This window comes from Poecilia latipinna, unplaced genomic scaffold (genome assembly GCF_001443285.1).
Source record: "Poecilia latipinna isolate Pla-1442-1.1 unplaced genomic scaffold, P_latipinna-1.0 Scaffold703, whole genome shotgun sequence".
NCBI classification, from domain to species: domain Eukaryota; kingdom Metazoa; phylum Chordata; class Actinopteri; order Cyprinodontiformes; family Poeciliidae; genus Poecilia; species Poecilia latipinna.
In genome coordinates this window covers 154,497-182,233 of record NW_015113319.1, presented here as the reverse complement: position 1 = coordinate 182,233, position 27,737 = coordinate 154,497, and the positions used below count along the sequence as shown (strand labels likewise).

The 27,737-nt window shown below is 37.3% G+C and overlaps 1 long non-coding RNA gene across 2 annotated transcripts in view; it reads right to left on the bottom strand.

Annotated features, from left to right (window-relative positions):
* Positions 1-3,836: 3,836 nt before the first annotated feature.
* Positions 3,837-27,737, bottom strand: part of LOC106955079 (uncharacterized) — a 96,099-nt gene continuing 72,198 nt past the window's right edge. For both annotated transcript variants that reach the window (XR_001426501.1, XR_001426500.1), the window contains exons 2-4: positions 20,688-20,728; positions 19,299-19,367; positions 3,837-5,010 (exon numbers count right to left, since the gene is read on the bottom strand). This is a non-coding gene — a long non-coding RNA (uncharacterized LOC106955079). The remainder of the gene's footprint in view (positions 5,011-19,298; positions 19,368-20,687; positions 20,729-27,737) is intronic.

Sequence of the window (27,737 nt, the reverse complement as noted above, 5' to 3'; positions counted from 1 at the left end):
CAGCTTTGTACTCCTTTGCTTAGCCTTGTATCTTTCCTGGGTGTCATCACTGGCATTACCCTTCTGTACTGCCTTTTTTTTTTTTTTTTCTTTGCCATAGTCCGGATTCAGTCCTCCTGGTTTTAGCTGCATTTCTCTTCACCGTCATTGTTACAGTCATTGTTGCAGTTAACGTTCGTGTTCGTTTTGATTTCCTCTTCTACAGAAAGTACTCCCAGCTTATTACTTCTGACTATAGTTCTTTCCTTCTGCTGGGTGAAGTGTTTGGCAGAGCTATTGGTGTCATTAACACTGACTACTTCCTTTGATTTTCTTTCCCTTTGAAAGCATTCCTTGCACACTGCTTATGTGTTTATCTGCATTTATTTTTTGGTCAGAGTCAGAGAGAGCCATTGCTGTTGTTTTACTTCATGTAGTCTCTTTGGTTTCCATTCTTGTAGAAATTACTGTATTTTGACTCAGTGCTTATCTGTTTAGCTATGCGTCTTTCATGGAGGAAGTCAAACATATATCAACTGCTACCGTGTACTCTCTGTGTCCTGTAGAAAGCACTCAGTGCATATGTGTTTCATGGATTGTTTTTCCTACATGGAGTTCTTCACTGAACTATTGCTGCCACCAACAGTGTGCTCTGATTCTTTTTTTTCTGCAAAAAGCACACTTAGATCAGTTCTTACATGTTGTAGCTGTATCTTTACCTGAGAAAACCTTTGAAAACGTTATTGCTACTATTAACTATTTTTTTATTTCTAGTTGAAAGAAGCCTTGACTCTGTATGTGTCTACATTTTTCTCTGTTCCCCATTTCAATCCCCTAGCCTGTAACTCAGATTCTCCCTTACTGAGCTTTGTTCTGCTGGAGGTTTCTTCTTGTTAAAACGAGTAGCTTGCCTCCACCGTGAACACTTGCATGTTCAAGATTAGAGATTACTTGAGTCAACAAATTATTGCAAATGACTGGGATTCCTTTAATAGCTAACTTTTTACCAACCAATTAGTCGAATTTGACTAGAGTCTATTATCATTTTAGTTGAAATGGGGAGCATGAATGTAGATCAGAAATGGTTCCTGTGATTGTAATAAAATTAACTGGATTAACAGAGTTATGAGTGAACTGGGTACAAATTTAACCTGTAAAATACCTTGAAATAACATTTGTTATGAATTGGTCTGATACAAGTGAACTGAATTCAGCAGTGGTCCCAAGATTAGATATCGTCTGCTTTATCATTAGCAGCACACGCTCTGCATTTACTGCTGCACAGAAGCCAGACCATTTTGCTTTAGTGTTAAGGAAAACATTGATTTTCCTGCAGGAACAACTGGGAAGCTGTAAAGCAGTTTTTACTTGTTTGATTTCTTATGAGCTACCAACATTTCTGTCATTTTCAGATTTCTGCCAGGTGACCTAGAAATCATAGATGGAGAAAGGGGAGAGACTCACAAATCAAAGAGCTGGTCAATGCCTAGCCCTCCAGCTCCAAATCTCTCCCACTGCTCGAGCCATAATTACCTCAGTGACAGAAAAGTGTGAAAAAGGCAGGACACAGGATGAAGGTGGAACTGCAACAGAGCATCAGAGAAATGACAGGAAGGTGGCTAAGTGGGGCCAGAAAAACGATTTTGGGTTTGGAAAAGGTTGGAAAGGTTGCCTTAATCTAATGGCTTGGCATGGCTTTTCTCAGTTTACCGAATTTGATCTTGTTGTGACACTTGGCTGCCATACGCCACATTAGCTGTGGTTGACTGTGCTGGCACATTTATCTCTGTGGCAGCTTTCTAAACTTCATTGTTTCCTGAACCAGAAATCTTCTAGTCCTTTGTGTAAAGCGATCCAGACCAATCACAGTAACAAACAGCTCCTTCACTCACACAAGCGCATACACACAACTACTTCCCAAACGGTTAAGCAAACAGAATGGGCATTTTCTGAATGCTTCAACTGAACCTTCAAACTGAACTGCAACCAGTTCAGTTAAAAAAAAAAAAAAAGACTGAAAAGTGATATTGATTAGTTGTCAAAACAAAAAGATGGGTTCAAGACATTATTTTCTTTAAACTGCACCCATGGAAGGTAGAAACACTATGTTGAAATACAACGTGCTCAAATCACAGCCAGCCACAAAGCTTCCTGTGGTGTATTACATTAAAAAAGTGACAAAAATATCATATGCTTTTTTCTTTTATTTTCCCCTGCTACATTGACCTCAATCATATGTAAAACAATACAGGCATTATCTATTAACATAACATGGAAAAAGACCTGGAAAAATACAGACACATGGTCCGAGTTGCTGATATTCAAGGACGTTACGTGACATGCAAGTAATTATTGTTTTAATTTTGAGTAGATGGTCATATATGCTTTTGACAACAATTAATGGTTTATTTTTAGGTTGGCTGGTCTTTTTATTTTATTTTTTTTGCCTTTTGACAGAAAAACACTAATATTTACCTAAATAACTCCAAAAATACCGATGTGAAATAGGTTCAGAAATCTTTGATGTGGAAAACTTGACTCTGCGGTTGACCTCCTTCTAAAGCATTCAGATTCAGCATTTTATTAAGTAAAATAACCTTTTATAAAGTTTCCAAAACGGAAAATAGAAACTGTGTGCTATCATCAGTGAACCTATTTAGAAAATATCTAGTTGCTGAGAGTGTTGTTGAGTGAATGTCGTTGAGTCAGCTCAGTCACAAGGACACATAGCACAACTTCCACTCTCTCTACAGCACTGACAGTTATGCAATGGCTGCTCTGATGGAGAAGTTACAACCACCTCCAAACTTGATAGTATCCATTCTGATTGTGGGAAATGAAAGAATTTGTCTCTAAAAATGTGGGCAATCAGTACACTTGACAATTAAATCTCGACCCTTTGTAGTGAGTAGACATGGTGAAATCCTGACTTTTCTAACTACGTTAACCGGAATGCTGAGTTTGGTGTGATGTCAAACCAAACTCAGAGATTTGACTTCCAAGGTAACTGGAACGCAACATCTCCCCTCTCTGGATTAAACCACTCCATGGGAGAAGCAATTAAAAATCATCTGTTGACTCTTTCCTTCCAATTTTGAAGAGTGTAACAGTGACAGGAGACTCTCAATTGATACTTTGCTCGTTTCTCCTACTACTCTCTTATTACACATTATCTGCTGCTATTGCTGCCATTGAGGTGGTATTGTCTTTTTGTGATGTCTCTCCATAGAAGTTACATCTCGCCTGTTATTCTTTCTTTGAGCTTTTGCTGCCAAGAACTTCACATTCTCTCTCTGCAGATGACAAAGTTAGCCATGGCTTTCTGCGTTTTACATTGTCTTGCTGCTAAGCAAAGCATTTGAAGGCGCAATTACTCTCACTAACTATACACTTAATTTTTCATCCCATTCATTTTATTTCTGGTTTACTGCTTTTTCCTTTAGCTGTGTTTATCTTTTAGACAAAGTCAGTAAAAGAGCTTCTTCTGTCATCAACTCTTTATTCTTTCTTTAAAATGGAAGGTGCTTCTGAGCCAGTTCTTTTGGTTATATGTCTGTTGTGTCTTTTTAAAACTTCATTCAGTAGTGGCAGATGGCTGATCACACTGTGGCAGGTTTTGCTGTATTTTTTTTCCTGTGAAAAGGAAGTTTTCTGTTTCACTGTCAACAAGTGTATGGTTTGTTTGAGGGATTGCTGCAAAGTTAATGACTCAGTGCATTTATCTGCTCACTGTTGCAACATACTTGTTCAGGACAGAAAATTGGTACAAAGTAATTGACCCGTTGCAATTGTCTGGGCTTCCGTAAATGGAAAATTTTTACTAATTGGCATAATTAGCCAAAGTTGTGTGGACTGTTTAATAACTAGGAATTTCTGTAATTGACTGGTGGAGACAGGCAGCGGCCACTCCACGACCCTACAAGAACAAGTAGGAAGTGACAATGGGAGGATGGCTGCATTGCCTTTGCATTTCTTCACGCTAATTGATTGTCTTGAGTACATAATATTTCTGGATGTAAACTAGAACTATTTTTTTCTCTCGCTACACATGTTGTTTAATCGAGATAAAAGGAACTGAATTGAATCATGATCCACAATTATAGCCCATTTTGATGGACTGGCGACTTGACCAAATGCCACTGTAGATAGACATACACCTCTCATTTTCTAGTTCTTGTTAATTGTGTGATCAGAGTTCCAGAAGAATCAGAATACGCACACAACATTTTGAAGAAGTTTATTCGTATGCTGCTGGATGAATTGTCTATGCACATTTTTGTTGTAGTTTTCATTCTATCAAACAACGGAAAAAGAACTGGAAAAAAGCATGAAGTCTTTCTTGTGTTGGTCTTATTTGTGGTTCTTGCATCCTCTCCTCGCTGTCTCACACATAAAAGAGCTGATGTCTAGTGGGCAGTGGTGTAGATATTCACAACTTTATCTGTGAATGCATGTGGAATAAACATGTCCGAGAAAGGAAAAAAAAATGGCAATCTCTCTTCCTCTTTTAAAGATTACATACAAATTGTATGTAGAGATATTATATTTTGAATAGTGCAGTCAGTCAATGCATTTTTCATCAGATTAATCACACTCTAGGTCTGTACTTAACAATTAATCACTATGCTTAAATTTGTAAGCTCAAGTGAATATGCATGTTTTCAAAAAATGTTTCAGAAAATGTTTTATTGTCTCAAATCAAAGGTGAGGGGATGGTGAGCTACTGACATGATTGGATGCCCCCTGGTCTGTGATTGGTGGGGGTAGCCGTTCTTTGACCTTCCTCTGCCTCTTCTCCCTGCTGCTCTGGCCCCTGATCTGGGGCTGGCCCACTGGCCTGGAGGGGGGGTGGAGTGGACCTATTGGGAGACGGGGTGGCTGGTGGGTTGATTCAGGATCAGGTACCTGGCTGACATGGGCTTATGTGTTGTATCCTGGATGGGGTTTGGCTGGGTGGCTGGTCAGTCTCTGTGGTTTCCTCCTCCATTCACCGCTGCATCCAGGAGTTGTTGGTGCAGCTAGTTTGGACACCTGGGCAGAACATGGTTACAAAACAAACAAACAAACAAACAAACAAACAAACAAACAAACAAACAAACAAACGAAACAACAACTATAATTTCAGATTTTAAGCAATTTAGTTTATGTTATTTTGAATATTTGTTTGATAGTTTGAATTTCCTTTTGGTTGGTAGTTTGTAGATTAATTTTGCACTTTTGTTTGCTTGCGTTAGTTAATGAAAAATTAGACGTGCTTTTCATTTAACGATTCAGTTTTTCTAAATTTTGAAGTGCTGATTTTAGAAAAATTAGGATCCTGAGAAATATAAAGAAAGCTTCTGATTCATTTATTAACAAGAATTAGGTTTTCATAATGGGATAGAAAATGATTTACCTTTCAGATTGAGGCTAACGTTGCTTCACCTCAATGAAGAAAATAAATCTGTTTCTGACAGTTGAACTGACATGTGCACCACTGGTTGTTGTCTGCAAGCATTTTGTAATAAGAATCCCTTTGGTAAGGCGACATGGTGTGGTAATAAAACTAATTACATATCTCTATTAGTATTTTATTTCCTAAATGGAAAATACAATGTACATAGCAAGATTCTCTCGGCCCAGTCATCAGTACATCTGAATGAAGCTCTGACTGTCATTAACCAAAGAATCTGAATGATAAAACACCACTGATTGAACCGACCGAAGACCTTCGTATTACTGGTTTACAGATGATTATAGCTTCTACGGCTCTTAAATGAATAGATCGTGTCAAAGAGGAACAATAAATGGAATGATGTGCTCTTGAGTATAAGAAGTTTATCATTGCTGGATTTGTTTATTGTCTTCACCTCATCCTTCCTCCAGGCAGCAGAGTCACGTCTGGCAGCCTAATGGCTTACTATCAGCAGCAGAGAAGTGGCAGAGGACCCACTTAAACACAGGCTGAGCTAAGAAACGGATCTCCTGTGTGAAGAATGTCTGGCTGTCTTCCCATGTCATGTAGTGGTGCTGATGGGTTGATAAAGGGTTCACCAATGTGATCCCCCCCTTCCTGTCAGATTCACGATCAGTCAGACCTTTTTTAAAGGAATCTTGAGGATAATTGTGACAAACTGCCAAGCCCCTATGCATGGGGTCAGATTTCAGTGGGACAGGGCCTACTTCCTGGCTACAAAAAAAAAAACCCGACTGAGGACTCAAGAACAATTTAAAAACTTTTACATGAACAGGCTGGTTACTCACTGGAGACTTATTTATTTATCATTATCCTTAGTAAGATAAACATGGCACAGAAAGTCTGATGACTTTGGATAACAAGATGTGATAAAGCAAGAGGCCTTGCTCGGAGATTTGTTCGTTGAGCTAAATGCTGTTGAGATGTTTTCAGTTTGTGACAGTTACTGTTGGCTGATTAACTGACAGCTGCTCTCCTTTACGAAAGTATCCAGCCTGACTTGATGGCAAAAGGAATAAAGTTTATTGCAAAACAATGCCCGGATGAAATGAACTGGTGAAAATAAATACTACATCTGTTTCTTTGCAGAATAGTTAGGAGTAATGATAGACTTCAGAGGATTGAACAGCAGAGCAGCATAAGACACTGAATACACAAAAACCTTCAGACCAAAAGCATGTCGTTAACAGATGATTTCCCAAGCAATGGTTTGTTTTGGGGCCTAATGTATCTGAGCAATGTCAACATCTAGGTTCACATGTCAGCGCTGTTGTATATTTGAACCTTTATACCCCTTTGATTGATGATACCGACGAATGACATGGTAGACTTTAATTTGTGTCGTCTTTTTTTTTACATGTCAAAACAACCTGATACGCGGACCATTCCACGTGTTTGAGATTAGTCTAATTGTAGTTACAATTTAAACAAATAAAAAAAGATCTATTTTTTTCTCCCTCAAGGGTGGATTTCACTTTCATTATAATGTGTTTCAGGCAATCTTTGATGTCCTCATGCAGATTCAGCCTTCCCACACTCATTTGCTAATTTCCACAGTTTATAAGTTGATTTGCAGCAAATACTGCCACAGTGGAATTGCACTATTGACCTGGTCTGCTGCTTAACACAGAGGAGGTGAAAGCAATTTTACACTTTGCCCACAGAGACTGTGAATCTAATTTGAAACGTCCTGTGTCTTTTTTTTTATTTTTATTTTTTTTATTTTTTTTTATTGTTTGGTTCATTTATAAGAGGCACATGGGGATTAGTGGATATCTAAGCAAAGGGAAAGCAGAATTAAGTCAAGTATGGGTTTTATTCAGATTCATTATTTTTGTCCTTTCCAATTATTACAAATATTTATGGGAAAGAAGTTAGCGACGGAGGTTAAATGAATGATTATTTACATAAAATGTAGCTTGTGAAGGTCAATTTTACAAACATCTATGGAATTACATAATTGAGACAATTAATGCATTTTTTTTATTAAAAGAAATACAATAAAAAACACATTTGTATAAAACATATATATGTATGTATCTACATAGAGTAAATCAAATCATGGTCCTTCAAGTTCAAAAATGGGAAATGTTTTTTGTCCACAGCTTGTACAAAATAACATGAAGTTCACTATTAAAAAAAAAAAATCAAACCTTTTAGTTTTAATTTGATTTCTCTCAACTTTTCTGGGGGTTAGAAGGGGTGGGGCTGAAATACAGTGACATGTATTTGGTAAATGAGAAACACAAAGCTGGTGCTACTTTTCGCAACAGTGCTTTGCAAAAGTATTCATACCACTTAATTTATTTTGCATTCTGCAATGTTACAACCAGAAGCATCAATGTGCTTTATTATATTTTCATATAATTGTCCAAAATGAACTAGAGCATAATTATAAATTTGGGCAATGATAAATGTTTTCAATGGAATCATGTTGTGATCTGTGTTTCTGCGTAGTTATTTTGAGATTTTCTGTCTAGTCCTGTTGTCCCCTGAGTCTCTGTGCTGTCTTGATTGATCCCAGCTGTGTCTCGTTCCTGTGATTACCCTCCCAGTGTATTTAGTCCCACCTGTTGTCTGTGTTCCTCGTTGAAGCTCTCCAGTTGAACTGTGAAGTCCTGGTTTGCTTAGCTCTTGTGTTTCAGTCTTCAGTTATCAGTTGCTACCGGTATCAGATGTTTGCTAACTCTCTGCCGTGCTGCCTGTTCTGTTCTGCTGTTGAGCCTTCATCATTAAATTCATAATCATCTTCATCATCACAACCTGGGTCTCTGCATTCATTCTCACCACCACCAACCACACCCCCTGACAAATCATCAGTGTCTTTCCACAAGCAATGTAGGGAACCCACTGGTATACCTTGAATTCTGTGATCACAAGAATTCAAGATATACCAAGAAATAACAATGGCTTTCTTCATGATAGTTTTCCTATTGTGGACAAATTTGTGGAGTGCACAACTAACAACTGTTTCATTTTGGTTTTCTTCAGAAACTTCCCTCATCTGCAGCTGCTTCAAAGATTTCGTGGCCCTCTTGGCCCAATCTTTGCCAAGTGTTCTCCTAGCCCAGCTTGTCAGTTTAGGTGAATGGCCATGTCTCAGTAGATTTGCAGTGGTGGCACACTCTCTTTATTTTGGATGATGGATTGAACAATGTCTCCTGACATGTTCAAAGCTTGGGATACTGTTATATAACCTAATCCAGTTTTAACTTCTCCATATTTTTGGGGGTTGCTCTGATTTTTGTTTGCTATTGCTCTCTAACAAACCTCTGTGGCCTTCACAGAACAGCTAATACTGAGATCAAATTACATGTTTAGTTCCTTCTACCAGGAAAATGGGGAAGAAATACAAATAACACACTTATAGGACTTATAGGAGTATTATAAGAAGGACACATGGGTTACTTGCACACTTGCCACGTTAGAAGCTCTCGACTTCTTAATTTTTTTAAGAAGTTTAAATACAATACAATAGCACATTGTATTGTATAACCAAATAACCTACTGAATAACCTACCAAATAACACCTTTTTTTGTACATGTTTTGATTTAGTAATGAGAGCAAGTACTAATTCTACTTATTTCTTTCAACTGGCTCTACTACCAATTTAGATAAAACTTAAAGATTAGCCATAAGAGTGGAGAGATGGTTTTTGCTGAATACACAACTCTTTTTTTTTTTTTTTTTTTTTTTTTCCCAATGAACATAAAAATTTAAGGCTAATTTTGAAAGGGTTTCTACACTATTTTATAAAACATTTATGTCGAACCAATACAGCAGAAGATGAAGTGTTGGAAAAAGTAACATGGTGCAGTGTGATTTTTAAAAAATGGTTGCTTATGGAGCATGTTTTCTGAAATCGCAGCCAGTGCAAACGCATGCACTGCTTTGCTCCTATGTAAACATCAGAAGCAAAACAGATGGGTCTGAATCCAAAGGTCATGTTTGTCATATCACAATTGGACTTATGATGCAGACATATGCGGCGGCTCTTTAGAGCTTATGAGTCATGTTGTCTGGGGTGAGAGCTAAATGTTAGCCTTGCTTGTAATCCGCGGCGTCCAAACCCCTTCGGGAGACACTACATACACTTGGCTGTATAAATACATGAGCACTAACTTCAGCCCCACAGCTTGTTAACACACTGAGCTGCTGCAGTGGTTTGGTTTATGATGGAGACATAATTTATGGTCAGCATTTCTTTGGATTTTATATTTTAAAGGTAGCTTCCTGGGTAGGTAGTATGAAAATGGCAGGTTGATGTTTTGATTATGTAGTATTTTCAAACTCTACATCAGAAGAGAAAGGATTGAACTATATAAAATATGGAGGATTTTAGTCAAGTATGTTTGTAATGTGTTGCATTTACTTTTCCAATGCTGGATTCTTTTCGATAATCAAATATAAGGCAATAAATTATGTTCCCTTCTTTGTACAATTCGACATTAGTACACATTAAACACTAGCGTGTTTCTGCACTAACCTCTTGCTAAGCATCTGCAGTTCAGGATTTAATCATAATCTATGCATATCCTCAATCCCTTTCACAAGATCACTCCATAATCTGAACGAGAGGGACAGAAACTCCAAGATAAACTCTGTGGTAATCTCACCGTATTGTGTTGTATTAGATTACAGCACCAAACATTCAGGAAAGCAGACAATTCTACTGTAATATGCAGCTCAGTTTACGATTATATAAAGCCTCTCTTTATATTAATAACTACAGCACGCTTTACAAAGACAGGGCATTCAAATATATATTTAAAATTCATTGCAATATACAGTTTTTCATTTAATCAGTGGAGCTTTAACATATTACCATGCAAGACATAGTTTGGTAGGTCTCAACCCATCCCCTGTGTCAAACAGAGGTTAAGTTAAATGTGGCAGAGTATTAATATATCCCAGAATTTTGTCTCCAGCTGAATAGGTACAAAACGTGTCACTATGCTTTATGGTGCTGCTGCTATAAAAGCCCCACATTAGTCTGGATTTCAGAGCAGCAGAGGCGGATCAGTGACACTGTCACTTTTCATGGATCACGAGTTTGGCCCTGAGTTTTTATACGTTTCCTCCAGGTGCCCCAGTTTTCCCTGTAGTCTAAAAACATGCAGCATAAGGTTGAGTTGAAGCAATAAATTGTCTGCACATGTGAATCTGTCTTCCCTGGTTGGCCCTGATAAAGACTGACAGGTGTTTCCGTCTTTTTTTTTTTTTATTCAATATGTGCTGCAGTAGGTTTGAACTTTATCCCAGCTCCAAAGTAGTAATAAATGAGGTGCATTTTAAATTTGATTTTGTTTTCTCATGTAAGTGTGAAAGACATATTTCATGATCATTTAGCTCCTAGCCTAAAACCTTTGCAGGGTTTGTTATGAAGAAAGCCAATACACAGTTCCTTGCACAAGTATTGATATGGCTTGGATTTTATAACATTTACCCACATTACAACTGCAAACTTAAATGCATTTTATTGCGATTTCATGAGACAGACTATGACACAATAGTATGTAATATGAAAATGGCAGGAAAATAATGAACTTTTTTTAACAATTAAAACTAAATTCCAATAGAAATGCATGTTTTTTGGAGCATGTTTCCCCCCCTTTTTTTGTTTTGTTTTTTGAAAAATTGCTCAGGTTTTGTCAGTTTAGGTAGATGTTATGTTTTTTGCCCAGATTCTCATCAGACTTCACTTTCTAAGAAGTAACTTTGACTGAGCCACTCGATCTAAATCATTCTGTTGTAGATCTGGCTGTGTGTTTAAGATTATAATATTGCTTGAAGGTGAATCTCAGTCCCAATCTCAAGTTTTTTTCGTCTTTAACAGGTTTTCTTCTAGGATTGTACAGCATTTAGTTATATCCCTTTGCCCATTAACTCTGACTAGATTCCCTGTCCCTGCTGAATAAAAAACATTCCCTTTGTTGTGATGCTGCCACCACCATGCTTCATGGCCCAGATGGTGTCTTCAGAGTGTGATGTGCAAACTTAATATTCCACCACTCACAGCATATGCAGGCTGAAGATCTCAGCCCAGAACACCTTCTCCCACATTTGATTCCCCTACATGGCTTATAGCAAACTAAGAACATGACTTTTGAACAGAACTTCTGGAAAGAAACACACTTTTCAGATTTTTGTTTGCAGAAACACGTAAAAACCTTGTATTATTCGCCTTCTGTTTCACACTTACTGACTTTTATGTGTCTGTGTTTTGCATAAAACCCTGCTTAAAAAGATTAAAGTTTGTAGTTTATCACAATTTGAAAAAAAAAAAAAAAATGAATATGCAAAGCACTGTATGCAGAAAGTATATTGGTTTAACAAACAACCCCGAAATCTGTTTTGTAATTCAGAAAATAAAGTCCTGAGGTAAATAATAATTGCTATTAGGTTTCGATTGTTTGTACAGATGTACCAAAGCTATATTAATGCTCTCTGGCTATGAATACGAAAATGCTTAGGCATAAAGTGAGGGATTGAATACCAAGTAGAACTGCACAACTTGCACTTGATCACTATTGGGAGAAAGTTGAAAACAAACTGCCTACTGAGAAGTTTCCAACACCGCTCTCTCAAAATAATTATTATTTCAACCTAATGTTTTAGCACCCTGATCTCTTCATTCTTATTGTAATGAATAGTATGTTTACTTTTCAAGTATGTTTCAAACTATTTGATTTTTCCTAATTTATGCTGATTAACTGCTTTCTTGGTAATTACACTGAAGTAATTACAACATAAATCAAATTCTTTGCACAAAAGTTTAATTTCAGCACTGATTCAGTGACAAAGATGACACTTTAAAAACCAGATGAGTAACGTTCAGATTCAACAAATCCATCTTAATCTGAAATATTATTTAAACTGAGCTGAATTTATCGTGACATAGAAACTCAAATGAGGGAATAGTCTCCTTTGAATTATGTTTAGGAGATCAGATGGGCATTTTTGGAATAACAGGATCCCACTGGGGGATCTAAGTGCACGAGAATCCATTCATCTGATGGTCTACCTAAAACTATCAAAAAGGGAATCTCTGAGCAGGGCTCATCTATATTCCCCTGACATGTTTCAAGAACCCTGAAGGACTGAACAGTACATAAGGAGCCATAAATGATTTTCTTAGCACTGCTGGTCCCGACTGTGTTCAAGGACACGACCAGAGCATAAGAGATAAAGGCAAACACATTTTACATCCCCAAGAGTCAGGATAACATGAATGACAATCTACAAGTTGCTGGCCTGGGTAGCACAAAATAAGGGAACACATAATGTTTCTTTATTTCTTTATTGCACAGGCATATAGTTGGATCCTATTTTTGTATCAGTATGCACCTCTATTGAGACATTACAGAACTCCCTTTTGTAATTTCTCTATCAATTATTAAAACAGGTCATAGATCTATTACTTCCCGAGATATTGACAGTACCTGCCCTTCACAAGCGCCACCCTCCCCGTTTTCAGCCTAATTCAACAAAACTAAATTGGAAAACTGCTAAATAAACTTTTTCATGTAATCAAGTACATATTTTATTCATGTAATGATATACGATAAGAGTCAAATCCTCCCTTTGTCAGCACTCTCTGCATCCGAGGGTACAAACACAGCATCGTGTATGTGAATAGTCAAACAGTATTTGCCAATAAATACAAGGATGGTTCTCTAAATGTAGGACATCCAGAAATGCACATTTCTCCTTATTTATGATGCATATATTCTATCTTAATTACAGAGGATATTCTTGGCCTACTTCTATCTGAGTGGTTTTTGGCAGCACCAGGCACACACTGATGATGAATTCCCCACCATCCTTGACAAACAACTCGACCAACTTTGATGGCAGTCACTCCAAGATAGGTAAGCTTCTCCAAAATACGCCAAAAAAAAAAAAAAAAAAAAACCCTGCCAAGTTTGACTTGTGTGAGGAATGAGCAGGAGCCGAAATTGTGCTGCAACAAAAGTATTTCACATCCACTCTATCGCATTTGGAAAAAAAAAAAAAAAAAAAACAGCCACACTCTTCACCAGTGGGGGGATTATGACTGTCCATTTGTCTTAGCTGGGCCACCACTGTTATAAAGATATTCCTTCTCTCTATGCATGACGTTGGTGACTGCCGCAAGTCGTTTGTCTCTAGTAACTGGTTTACAGGAAGCCAGGACCCCAGTTCCAGTTGTCGGCTCTAGTGGATGATACATTATTGCTATCACTTGCACTTGTTTAATTACAGCCATGCATGGGGTTTGGTATGATATCCTTTGACGCATATCCATCAAGGGCAACTTTAACCAAGGTCTGTATTACTGTGTCACATAATCCGGTGTTTGACAGAATATGTGAAAGAATATTTCAGCAATAACTTAGGAAACAGTGTGGTATCTTGACAGCTAATCCATTAATACAGTTTATCACACCCACAGAATATAAAATGAATTCTTTGGGTTTTTCCTGAGCTGCGAATGAATAATGAGCAGCACATATAGATATGTCCTGAAAAGCCTTTGAAGAACAGTCTCTTTTCTTCAGAAGGCTGATTTTGATTTTAACTGTGGTATTTACATCACACATCACTTAATTGCCTCACATGGGTTTTTGCAATAAGTTACATACAGATACCTTTGTAGAGCATGTTATATCTAATATTTCTAACCCGAAAGATGATGCAATTGTTTAAAAAAACAAACAAACAAAAAAAACACAGGAAACAGATTTATTTACAAATTATTGATAAATGTTTCCACCAAGGGTGTAAAGGCCAGTTTTAAGGTTTTTCTTTTTAAATTTATTTTATTTTATTTTTTTAATAAAGAGCCATTTTAGTTTTGATGCAGTATTTCCTCCAATAAATGAACTAATAATCTGAAAACTGCATTTTGTATTTACTCACTTTATCTTTCTCTGTGATGAAATTATTTGGCATTCAGGCAAGGACAGGCCATCTGGTTTAACAGGCGATGCCCGGTGGATTGACGCACATTTTCGGGCCTGGGGTTGCCATAATTTACCTCAGAAAATATATTATAAATCTTTTTTATTGACTGCAACAGCCCATTAGTTGACTTTCTTGAAGGACAGTAGGCTAATCCGATGAAGTCTCTCAGCCCCCTCAGCCTTTGTCCAAAGTTGCAGTTGCAACTTTTCCGCCTCATGTTGTCCATCAATTTGTGCTATAAAACCCTGTGGTGAACTTTTTGCTCCCCCTTTGCATGCAAAACTATTTTGTTGGCATGAGAAACTATTGTGTCAGAATTTCGTGGGTGTGTTTGTTTATGCAGAAAACAACTCAACTACTCAACTTCCAGAAGCTGGTTTTTCAGCCAGAAAGCAGGATGGATAGTTTTGAGGAGGAATTGCCTGAGGCAATCCAGCAAGAGAACGTCCCACTGAGGCCTTCTGTCCTTTTTTTTTTTTTTTTTTCTTTTGGTTTCCGATAACATGGAGAATAAAATGAGCTCATTAATTGAAGGGTGTGTCCAAAAACAAACTTCTCGTAACTACATAAGCCGTGCGGCCTGACAGTGCTGGGTCCATAAGATTGCCCTGTCTTATGGACCCAGGGGACAGGGCAGGGATGCCTTTCACTGGTGTAGACTTCATAAACATTCTTTGCATTTGTAAGCTTACTATATTGTGTGCTATTGCTTTGTGTTGTTGCTGACATCCAACTGAATGGCTGTAAAGCCTCTGTCCTTTAAAGAATGACTGTAATAATGCGACTTTCATTTCTGCATCATTTAAAGGACACACACATACTGTCAATGTAAAAAAAAAAAAAAAATGTCTCACTGTTCTCTTGACCAACCTGGATTCTTCTTTTGCCTTCCCTTAGGGCATATTTGTAGTAAATTCTCTTTCCCTGAAGTTTCAAAATGATTTTTCTCTTTCACTATGAGTTTACTAAAAATTCCAGATAAGAGTCAGCATGAATCTAGCTTATCTGACCTTAAATCTGCTTTCTGTCATCCTCAGAGCACCAAGGTTCCTGCTGCCTTTGTTTCAGCATATGAAAGTACAAAGTAAGCTATTATCTCTGTTTACCTAGTCATTATTTAAACTATACCTTAACTGATCTGTGTTCTCTTTCTTTCCTTTGGATGTCTTTCCATCCTTCTGTCTCTCTCTTGCTCTCTCATCTTCTCTCTGTTTTTCATAATTTGATGGGAACTCTTTATTTTACACAGTTCTATGTTCTTACTTACCATGGGGATAATTGGGTATTTGTATAACCAGTATATTTTTATGAAACACTGAAAATACATCTTCACCACTGTTTCTTTGACAACAATTTTTGCTGTAAATGGGAATTGTGAGAATGTGGCCATCTCTCCCAATATGAAAGTCTCTTTTACTAGAGAAAAATATACATTTTTTAACATGGTTACGCTCTTCGACAGAATGCACACACATGTATCCTCAGGTATGTTGTGTGCCTTTCCGTGTTGTATTAATTATCATGGTGGGCCGCCATTGCCAAAAATGCAAGGGCCATTTTTTGGTCCCAGTCCAGCTCTTTTGGAGATCTCAAACATGTAAGCATAACAAAAAAAGCTTAGGTTGGTTCAGATAAACATGTTTTTTCAGAGTAGGATTTTTGTCAGAGCAGAGCCAAGGTGTTGAAACATCAGGTTACTGTTTCCTTCTGTTTGCTTTGGTCATTTTTCAATTATGAACAACTGTATCCTTCACAAAGCCCCCCCAAAAAGGAAATGCATATGAAATAAACTTCTTGTAGCACTGCATACATAACACACATTTTTATTATGCATGCAATTTAAAGACGGGTCGATGGTATAACTTAGAACGTTTAGGCATTGCCAGATCCATCTTACATTGCCACATGCCCCAGGACATATCAGCTATGCCCCAGCAAAACTCCAAATGCACTTCAATAAGAAAGTAGTCACTATGAAATAAATGATTGTTTAACAAAAGGTATTAAACAATCACAAGATACTCAGTCCATTGAGAATGAAGGCATGAATAAAAATGATGGTACAAAAAGGCAAACATATAGTGTGATAAAACCTGCCTATTGATGCCAGCATTTTTAAAAGGTGCTTGAAAAAAGTTAGTTTTATCAAGCATTTTTTACAAAAAATCTTTGTACAAGTTTTCTTGTACAGAATTCAAAAGCTGTGTTTCGATTTACATTTCACTTTTCTAGCCAATAAGTAATCAGGTTTACTGCAGAGAATTCTGAATGATTTGAAATACGTTTATACACGTTTATATATACTTAGTCATATTGCCTTTGAATTTCAGATTAGCTTTTCTTAAGCATTGCTGCAGTATGATGCACAGAGTAAAAATCATCTCACAAAGCAAAACCCCTAATTGTCCAACATGGCAGCACTCAGGGCAACAGTTGACTTCCCTTTGGTTTATAATGTAAAAAGAAACAATGAAAACTACACTGATTTTTTTTTTTTTCACTGATTTGCTACAGCTAATTTTATTAGTTTTGCTCAAGGTATAACTCTTATTTGATCGGATTTGATTGAAAATCAAATTAGTATTATTGCTTGAGCAAAGCTAATAATATTAGCTGTAACACGTTTTTTTAAGCTGGTTCAAATAAAACATTTTTCACTGTAGGTTTTATGTTAGAGCAGTGCCCATATTTTGAAACTTTTTGTTTGCTTTGGCCATTTTTAATTAACAAATCATTACATCATAAAAAAATAAATAAAAATAAATGGAAAAGCAATAATAAAAAAAATTGCTTCTCTGCTGTCCAGTCTTATGTTGATTGTTTAAATAGAACAAACCCCTTTAATTTTCACCAAAGTGGATATTTATTCAAATAAAAAAAATATAAGAAAGAAAATGATGCTACCTTCGTATTTGCTGACACTCCCTATCCTAATCTCTACTCGAGAGAGAAATAAAGCCACATTTTGAGTTTGCCACCTAACTCGATCGCTTCTTGGATGACTAATGTGTTGCCAGGACAGAAGCTTTGCAATGTGTGCTGAGATCTCCCAAGGCCTTTGTGGCTCTCACATGCTGGACATCCCCATTGAGACAGTAAAGAATAGGTGGTCACTAGGTACGGACACAATGAAACAGAACTCAGGGACGAGAACAATTGATCGAGCTGTCAGTGGCTGACAGAAACTGTAATTAATGATATTTTCTATTTTCACAGAAGAGAATACGCAACTGACAGAAGCATTATTAATGAGCGCAGCCTTGTTGAGGGGAATAATGGCAGTTTATTAGCAGCAAGACAGATTTAACAGACTTTTCTCAAACAAAAGCTTTAGACACATTGAAAAATGGAGACAATCTGCCTTTAAGATCTGATGGGAGAAAACGTTGAATACAACGAAAATGTCTGTATTGTGATCATATCTTTTTTTTTTTTCCAAGCGAAACCATCTGCTACGAAAGTCGATAATGATATAATTATTTGTTTGAGAGTGCAATCACTTGTAAAAAGTGAAAGTTGAAAACAAAATATCAATTGGGACATGACAATTTCTTGGAACAGTGAAGAAGGGAGGTAAAGTTTGGGCACACGTAGATATTCCAAATGGACAGGGACATTAAGTATACCTCCAAATTAATCACAAAGTGACTTAAGAGCAACACAATCAATGTTTTGGAGAGGCCATCACAAAGTCCTGATCTCAGTTGCATTGTCCAACATCAGCCAAGAAGTTTAAACTTTGACACATGAAGCTCTTTCAAATGGAAATTACCATTAGCATACTGCCAAATTGTTACACAGTGCAAAAGGACACCAAAGTCTGTGTGTGTGTTTTTTTTTTTTTCTTAAACCTCTGATCTCATTCTCATGGCAAATTTGCAAGCTGAGCTCTAAATATGTGCCTAAGCAAGATGACCAACAAGCCTGACTCGGCTGCACTATTTTTGTCATAAGTAATTGATGAAACTTCCAGCGTATTGTGGAGATTGTTGAAGGATACCTAAAATGTTTGACCGTAATCCTACAGTTTAAAATGGCATAGCATCAAATACTAAGGAAATGTACGTAAACTTCTGACACTGAGCAAGAATCTTTTTTTAAAAAAAATGCTGTGCTTATAATTCTGGGATTAGGAAATACAAATGTTTTTGGTAATCTCAAGTGACATAAAACAACGATACTTCTGTATAACTTAAGAGATTTGGTGTCCTTTTCATTGAGTAACCCTAAATATCAAATTTCAAACCTATGTGCATAACACTTTAACATTTCAGTTAGTTAAAAAGGCTTTAGTAATAAAATGAAATACATACTTCTAATTTACATAACACTTACCAGTATATTGCAAGGTTTCCACTTGTATATGTTGCAATGTTTTACATAGCAGTGCACAATCTAAACAAAACTTTTAACCTGTGTGTTTTGCTTTTGGATTTATACAGACATCGTCTCATTAATACACGAATACCATTGTGACAGTAGGTTGCACTCACCTGTCTAACTTATCATACTGAGAAACTGTACAATTACCCTGAAATGATCCCATTTCTCCTGGTGATATCTCATGGATTTAGGCAAGGAATAACTATTTTTGAAGTAATGCGCATAATGGCAATATCACCCACAGGGGAAAAAAGATTTGTGCAGCACATTCTGGCAACAGTTACTTCTCTGCCTCATTCATTCCATCGGACTAAAATACGTCTTCGACGTGATACTACAGGCTCATGCCACTGAATAGACATATTAGATGATTTCCAGCAATGAAATTATACGATATCTCCACCATCCCCTCTCCCTCAAACCCTATATTCAGCTCTAGTAATTGATTCCCATCCAACAAGTTTGACTGCATTATGTTTGTTTGAAAAGTTAAAAGAATTCAGCTAATTTCTCCCCAACCAGGCAGTACTTAACCAGATTAGAGTGGCCACTTCAAGCTTTGTTGATGCATCCAAGCAAGGCAGGGTAGCCCAGCTGCAAAAGCTGATCAAAAGAGAGAGGGGGAATGTGATATTAGCATCAAGTGCTCCAGCGAGTAACTCAGACAAAAACATTGAAAAAAACATCATTCTCAGACAACTTCCTTCGCCCATGTTTGGGAGTGAATATGTCTGTTTGTCAAGCAGCTGTGTGCATCCATACATGGAATTGATTTGCACTTTATCCAGTATTATAAGGCAATTCCTCTTTTCCCTTTTTTCTCTTCCACCCCTTATTGGTAATATGCTAATGACATCCGCTGTGATTAGTGATTTTCTTCTAATCTTTATTCCGTGGTGGCCTGAGCAATCACAGAGGTACAGCGTCAAGATTTGCAACAGCAAGCTTCTTCTGACTGCTATTCCCGTCTTGTCCTGACTTGATTTCATTCAAATAATGACAAAGAATTTTGATTTAAAAGGCCACTGTTTAGCATGTCACTTGTGTATTTGTAAATCCAGGAAATACACCCTAAGAAGGGAGAGTCATGACCAAACCTGCTTGAGAATAGCTTGTTTAAGAAGGAAGTTCATGTCTCATTGCTAATGCTTAGAAAGGAAAAGCTTTGCAGTTGAATATGGCGAGTCGGTACTAATTCTTTCTTTTGCCTTTTGAAATTATTCATTGAATTAGCTTTTTATAACATAGATACAGCATTTATTTTTTTAAGATGCCCTTCACAGGGAAGCTATCATACCTTCAAAATAACCTTATATGTTGAGGTAAGACTGTCGTGTTTTATCTCATTTCAACATTTTTGGTTATTAAAGCTGATGTAACAACTGATCTGCACGGGTTTGACTCACAGGCTTTAGTTTACTGTATACTCATCAGGAAAATCTTAAAAAAAAAAAAAAAAAAAAAAAAGAAGAGAGAGAGAGACGACTGTAACCTGCGGGGGGTGTTGGGGGGCCCAGATAACAGTGCAGGCTCACGCTGTGTTGCAGTTTTTCAACCCAGAATGTGAGAAAATGGATTATTAGATTATTCCTGTTAACTTTTAACATTAAAGGCCAAAAGCTATTTTACTGAAACTCCACTGGCAGAAAGTCAATTTAAATTTATGCTTAGAACATTTAGTGAGGCATCATTACAAAGTTCAGCCCACCCCTTCCCACCCTCTAAGCCAAGCTAAGCCCTGAAAAGAGGGCTTTTTTTTTTTTTTCTTCTAATAACTGAAAAACTTTCATAATTTTTTCTGACCTAGTCCACCAGCTATAAAATCTCTTCGAATGGAAAGACAACAGGGTGCAGGTGCTGGGGTGAATTTGCATTAAAATGCACCTGGAATCCTCCTCCCGTCTCCACCTAATTGGCACCCACCTTATTTTGGCTTTGATGGCGCACACCATCATCTGCATTGTCTGGGGAGGAAATATAGGTGAGTTAGTGGCTAATCGGCCAGAACAATGCAGGCAATTCAAGAGAGGCCATGAAGCAACTCCGAATCACTGTCAATTATAGCTTAAATTCATAAAGTACTGTACATCTCAGCAATGTTTTAATTTTGCTCGAGAGGATCTGCATCGCGTTAGGTAGACGAGCAGGCAGTAGATCCAAAAACCTTCTAATTGTGAGCTCTGTCTCAGTGACAACATGGGGAGTGATCTAATGGCGAGTCATCATAGATGTTTCCACCGAAAGCATCTACCTGTGCTCCTGTCGCTTGCTTTTTATAAAGAAAATATGTGCCAAAAAACACAAGCATAAGGCACTTGACAGGAGCCACTGAAGACTGAAGGAAACAAATAGGTCAAGTGTTTATGCTAGCTTATGCAAACCACATAAGAATCACTGGTTTCTAGAGGCTTTCCGAACAGAGGGTGTGGCATTTAGTCCCACCACCTGCAGAAGAGAAAAAGGCCTCCTGCATCTATTTGTGGAGTAATGCTATTACACTCATGCAGGTTTTGTCCTCTCCTGAGTTGGACTGTAGCTCATCTCAGGGACCAAATGTGCTAATTAAAAAAGAATGAAACGCAGGACTGTACATAAAAACAGACAAAAAAAAAAAAACAAGCTCAAGGTTTCAAACAAGAGGCTAAAGTTAACCAACATTCCTGACAAAGGTTCACATAAGATACAGTTGAGATAATGTTTGGGTTTTAATAATGCATTTGAAAAGTTATTTTCTCTGGGGTTTACTGATAATACAAACACTGTTTTTACTATTTACTGAATTATTGTGTCCTCCTTAAAAAAATGTTTAAATAAAACATTTAAACCCCAAAAGGAGATAAAAAAATTATGCCAGTGAGCAGTGTATGTAAATTTCTAACCTTTTTTATTTACGTAGCCCCATATGCAATTTTTTATATATCTCTTTTATTAACACTTTACTCTAAATTCTATGTATTAAACATCAGTTAATTAGCTTACATTGCTTCAGACATTATCAAAGTTATTTATAAGAGGAGAGCCTTTGAGTAAAAGAATCCATAGTACAGTATTAACCTATTGATTAACTAACGGCCACAAATAATTACTATAGAAAATAAATTATTTGACGACAGGAAAGGGTTAGGCTGGGCACTTTATCCTTCTGATTTTGTGTAATATAGAACACATAAGGATGCATAAACACATTTTGAGAATAGAGAATACCATTATGAGGCAAAAAAAAAAAAATCTTAAGTTTAATTTTCCCAGTCACTTCTCCAACTAGTGGTATGTCATGACTCTTTTGAGGGTTGAAAAATGGATTTAGTTAAGTGCAGGAAGTATTATGTATAGCTCAAGGCAAAGAGTTCTGTTGAGTTATAGCAGACGATTACCCACAGCTCTGGTCCGGGGACTACATGGGGTATTTGTTTACACCAAAGGAAATGAAACTATTTCCATTTAACTGCCCTGATTATTGGCCTCCTTCGCTGGATTTCTCAATACATGTGAAATGCTTCCTACTGTTACAATGGGTATCGCTGCTTTAACCACAGCACATGAAGGGAAAGGGACCTCTGAGTGAAGAAATACAAAAAGGTGTATATTACATGAAGCACAGAGGAAGAATCCTGTTTTCCATTATGTCTTCATAACCGACTGACTTTTTTGCCGGGGTGCTGGTACAATTAGATGTTCCACTGCTCAGTGTGTGCCATATCATGCTTAGGTTTCAAAGAATCAAGAAACACTATCTCACTCCACTTTTGCTGGACCTCTGCTCAATTTCACTTTCTTCATCTAATAGAGTTTTTCATTTTTTAAAGCTATGTGATTTGCTGTAGTCAAAATAATGAACTACAAATGCTCAGCAGCAAGAGGGGAACAAGAGTGATGTTTTATCAGTGGTATGACTGGATTTTTATCTTTAAATTCAACAAGTTAATCTATGCTGTAGAAGCCATTATTTGTGATTTAGCTGTGAATTTATAAAGTATTATTGCTAAAGGCATATAGGGAAGAATAGAAATTGAATTGTAGCTAAAAAAGACTTTCCAGAATCAACGCTGAAAACATATTTTAACTACATTTATCTGCAGCACTGACAAAACAGAGCTGACAAAAGCTCCATATCTTGATTTCCAACATCCATATATTACTTCCTCTGCAGAGTCAGCACAAGCCCTGCCAAGAGTGAGTACTGCATAGTGCTACGAGAGAGCTGGGAGAGGCGGAGTGGCAGGCTGTAGATCCGGTGTAGAACCATGAGGTTGATCCACCATCATCTGATCTCAGCCTCATGTATTTATCTTAGCAATAAGTGCGAGGCCTTTACGAATAACACCATAAGAAGACATCTCGGCTCTCTTGAATTTTGATACCCTCTTAAAAAACAAATTGTCAAAATGCTTTTACATACAGACATACTAGATTAATAATAATAATAATAATAATAATAATAATAATAATAATATTATGCTGCGACAGACTGGCGACCTGTCCAGGGTGTACCCCGCCTCTCTCCCGGAATGTTAGCTGGAGAGGCACCAGCACCTCTCCCGACACCACTAAGGGACAAGGGTGTTAGAAAATGGATGGATGGATGATTATTATGATCATTCTTGAATATTGCAGCAATAATATTGATTGCAATTAACCCATTGTTTCCACCCACTTCCTTTTTTGACTGTCTGACGCCAACATCATCCCTATGCTTTAGCATTTTGGTCTTTGAGATCTAGGGCTTTTGAAGGAACTCATCCATATTTAAGGAAACATATAAATACAAATAATCAATAATGAATGGATTTTCTACTCGAATAAAGGACGGTGAGATTTGATCCACTTTCTGATACTGCAATGATGACTGCAATTTTTTTTTATGCTGTGGATCTCTACTCCATACCTTGCCAAAATATTTATGTACAATGTACACTGCCTGGCCAAAAGAAAAGTCACCACCTGAATTTAACTGAGCAATTAGGCATGAGTTTCCTATTTGATAGTTATTGCATGGACAATTGTCTTCTAGCTGTTGTCCATCGTCTTATTTAACACTAGACGATGCAAAGAGTAGCTTCTCATTTTGTAAAGAAACATGTAAAAACTCACATCCTGTGGTTGTGAAAAGGATGTCAAGGGCTCTGCAATAGTCATGCTGAACTGACGAAATCTGTTCTCATTGTTGCAGCTACTTGATGAAAATTATGCCATTTTGTTCTCGGCTTCATGTCATCCGCTCACAAGCGTTCAACTCGCTGGGTCTTGAGGACATCCAGAAACCAAGTGACCCATCAACATTTCAACTTTGGTTTGACCATGCTGAGCCCTTATGCCTGCTTAAGACGATGCTTGGTGACATCAAATCGAAGAAAAGCAACAGCTGAACACATTTACCCTCTTCTAGAGTGATAGGCACATCAGAGTAAGAAGAGAGGCAGAGGAAGTGATACACCCATCATGCCTTATGTCTACTGTAACAGCCAGTGGGGGAAGCGCTCCGATCTGGGGTTGCTGAATTAGGTCAGGTGCAGGTTCAGCAATATTATTAGGTCAGCTAACTACCTGAATATACTGAATGTTCAGGTTATTCCATCAGTGCACTGTTACCACCCTGATGACACGGAGATGTTCCAAGATGACAAGGTCAAGCTTTCTTTGGAATCAAATTGTAAATGAGTGATTTAGGGAGGATTAAACATCACTTTTTACACATAGATCATCTAAGAAACAGTTCGGACCTGAATCCCATTGAGAATCTTTGCAATGTTCTGGAAAAAGCTTTGCTCAGGGGTTGGAGTCTCTCATCACCAATATAAGATCTTAATGTAACAATACATATAAATAAGTCTTGCGACATTGCATGAGCCTATCACAGTAAAATACTAATAAAATCCATTACCTTTGTGGGGGTAACATGGCAAAATGTGCAAATGTTCAAGGTGCATAAAAAAGTTTTTGCAATGTATTGCATGGATTATTGGTTTCTGAGTTCAAGGTGAGTGTGTGTATCAGTTATTTTTATGAGTCTCCCATAGAGAAGATCCACGATAACTGTAAATGAAAAACAAGTCAGTACTTTGCTTCTGTGATTTTCCAGCACGGCGAATCAAACAAATCAATATAAAGACATTGACTGTTTAGAGAAAATGGGGTCTGTGCTTTGATATGCACACAAAGGAAAGTTATATTCTAAAGACTCATCACAGCCCATCATTGTGGTCCATGATTGAGTAGTAAGACCCTCCCCCCTCCCCCCCCAAAAGAAAGTAAAATCAGCAGTTTGCCTCTGCAATGTGAAATTGTTGCCCCTGTAGTGCTCCCCCCACCATTACTTTAGGCACAGATGCCTTATCCAATCAGCAGCTGGTGTGCTGTATATTTCCGTTAATAATTCACATTAGCCTGTAGCCCTACATAATATCAGATGATTGCTTGTCTGTTATGCTATATGATGAGAAGTGTTCAGGGCTGCTAATGTGAGACGTCTCTGTTTACAAATTTGATGGATGGCCTCCCTGATAGAACCTGAGTTACGTTCAGGGGTGTCACAGGAAAAAGATGACAGATGGGCCCAGCTGTTAAAGATATCGACACTTTGACCAGACCATGGAGACATTAATCACAGTGTGGCTAACCGGCAGCGAGGGCGGGGAACGCTTGACTTCTCTTTTTAAGGCACGAGTTGTGACGGGATATATGCCAGATAATGGACCATTCATTGATCAAAAGCTACGAATGCTACATTGGAAGACAAACAAAGACAATGCCTTAAACTGTGAAGAACTGAAGCAACCCGCACAACTTGTATCATGATTAACTGTCACAAGAGATTAGAGGGTGGTAATAAAGATAAACGGGGGGTTGCTGCTGCTGTAATGTAATATCAAGTGATGGCAGATACCCAGAAGTCAGTGTCAGGATAAAAGAGAGGACACTAATGGCTCTTTTGGATCTTCTGTGTCAGTTGCATCATGTTTTCATGGTAATAAGACACAACTGGTACTTGTAATGAGAGTGATTGCCATGTTTGTGTAGAGTAAATCTCAATAGAATAGTTGTCCCTCCAACAGTTTCACCTTGTACTTGTTTTTGAGGATGTTTATTATTGGTATGATGAATTCTTATGGCAGTTTTATGGCATTTTTAGAAGTTGTACAATTAGGTTCAGTAATATGCAGTGGGCATGTCTGTGTCCCTAGCAAACACTGAGCAGGAGATTGCTCCTGCATATAGCACAACGGTTTCAGCTTTCTCATTCAACAAATAAGCACAATTAAGCATGTGGCACTGCTGACAAAACTATATATATATTCTTTATGGAAGAATGGAATGTTGATGATCTAAAATATGTGTTTTAGAGCTACAATTGAAGTTGGATATCACAGTTCTGAATATTTGTTCCACTGGTATTTAATCAAACTAAGCTTTTCATAAGCTTTTACTCTCACAGACGTTTTCAGCTTTGCCTAAAGATTTTCTATGGGACTGATATCAGAGATGGACAGTCCAAAGCAGATTTTTTTAAGCCAATATGTAATTGATTTTGATGTATACTTATGCTTACTGTATGTTTGAAAGATGTAGTTGTGTCCAAAGTTGACCTTCCTGGCTGATGTCCTGCATAATATTTCCACATACTGTTCTCTTCCAATTTTATCATCCATTTTTATACGTGGACAAGACCTTCTGACAGCAACACAGTCACGGAAAGTCATGCTACCACACCTGTCTTTAGAAAGTTGGGATGGTCTTGTCAAGTTTGCAAGCAGCCCCTTATTTCTCTTAATGTATCAATGGCCACAGTTCAACTCCTAGTTTCATCACATGACTGCAGGACATGTCACTAAACATTAAGGCTTTTGTCCCTTAGTGGATTTCCATCTTCCTCTCTGAATGCCATTTCAGTCCATCTTAGCTTCTGTCAGCATCTCAACAAGGTCCTTCTGCCTCTATTCTGGTTTTGATGCTCACAATCCGCACAATAAAACACTTTCATGACTTGGAAATAGAACTAGTCTCATTCTTGATGATCATGATAAGATATTTCTATGCTGTTTATACTTTTGCATTATTTTTGAGCAGATGAGGATGGCACTTTCAGCAATCTAGAAATTGTACTCAAGAATATCTTGAACTTGTGTACGTTCTTTTCCTAATCTCTTGCCCGATTTTATGGGATTTTTCCATGGTGTCACACAAGGAACAGAGTGTTTCAGGTGTTGCCTTGAATTACATTCACAACCGTTCCACTTGAAATGTTGCTGAATGTTATTAGAAACTTACACAGCAATGACATCATCATCTGCACAAATCTTAATGACTTAAATTGGAGTAAAGTCTAAAGGTTCCTCACAGGTGTTCCTGGATTTATCATTCAGCAACACCTGCCTGAAACTCATATTACTGATGTTATCTTGCTGCCTAGAAAAACGTGCGCAAACAGAGGCATTCCACTAAACTTCAGCAAACAGACTTGAAGTAGGTCATTAACATAATGTCTAGAAGTTTGTAAAACACAGTTTTTAATTTGTGGTCTTTTTTCATTAGATTTTTTCATTTTCATCTAGCTGAGTTGAGTATCTGAGTTGACTGAAAATAGCTAAAAAAATATTGAATCAAGTGAGAGAAGGATAATCCAAACATAAAGAGAAAAAAAGAGGAAGAGATCACAACAGACATAAAGTCAGGTCATTATTTCAGCACTGCAGGGAAGGCAGTTAAACATTGTTCTGTTCAATTTGACTCTACATGACAAAACATGCCACCGTGTCTGTAAGCTGGCTTATGCATTATTTCGTGCTTTTAAATGCATCTTATATTTGACTCGCCACAGAGATATACATTGTCTGTACATATTGGTGTGCTACAGGAGTTCCTGTAGTGTTAATATACAATTACTGGGGTCAGTATTGTTTTTTTTTTTTTTTTTTTTTTTTTTTTTTTTTTTTTTACCAAGTTTTTTAAAATTTTAAAAAAATGGCAAACTTTTTT